The following is a 743-nucleotide window of genomic DNA, read 5'->3' on the forward strand; positions in this document are numbered from 1 at the left end:
CCCACTGAGGGGGAGAATAAGGACAGCTCAGGCTACGATCCTGAGTAGGGAACCTCCCACCCACGGCCCACGTCACAGCCAGGGGAGATCCATCGCCCTGAGGCCCCACTTGCTGGCAGAGGCCTGGGAGAGGCCACGGAGAGGGGGAGAGTGGAGGGGAGCGAGACCTGCTCCGGAGTGCGGGTCTTAGACAGCCCCAGCCCACAAGCCCAGACTTTCAGCTGAGTGGAGCCATTTCAGCCCCTCCCGGCAGCTCTGCACAGAAACAAAGAGCAGAAGTTGACCCCTGCTAACAGCAGTGGTGGAGCCTGAGGGCAGGCTTGCCCAACCCAGCCCCACCCAGACTCACTCCTCCCACTGAGGGGGAGAATAAGGACACACCTGGAAATCCCAGGGCCCCACACACCACCCGAGGCACAAGAGGGCCTCTCTAGAGGAATAAGAGCTAGCTACAGGACCCAAAAACAGCACTAAAGCTTGCTCCTCCGTGCCCCAGGGCAGTGCGATCCCGACCTGGGTGTACGGGGTCTGGTCTGCAGGCCTAACCCCTGGATCCTGGAGATCAATCCCTGACCCTGCCAGGGGGAGAGGTGCTGGTCTTGAATCACCTACAGGGTGCCCAAGCTGCATCGATTTTACTCCACCTCGGGATTTGCCCCACTCTCCTGGAGTCCCCAGGCAAGCAGCACCTGGGAGGGCTGGCGGGTAGGGAGCTCGCAGTCTGAGTACCCCTCAGTCTGCTG

The 743-nt window shown here is 61.9% G+C and overlaps 1 protein-coding gene across 1 annotated transcript in view; it reads left to right on the plus strand.

Moving 5' to 3' along the window:
- Window positions 1–743, plus strand: part of ADAD1 (adenosine deaminase domain containing 1 (testis-specific)) — a 79131-nt gene that overhangs the window by 35459 nt on the left and 42929 nt on the right. The gene's annotated exons all lie outside the window — the stretch shown is intronic.

The sequence above is a fragment of the Propithecus coquereli genome, unplaced genomic scaffold (genome assembly GCF_000956105.1).
Source record: "Propithecus coquereli isolate 6110/MARCELLA unplaced genomic scaffold, Pcoq_1.0 Scaffold323, whole genome shotgun sequence".
NCBI lineage: Eukaryota > Metazoa > Chordata > Mammalia > Primates > Indriidae > Propithecus > Propithecus coquereli.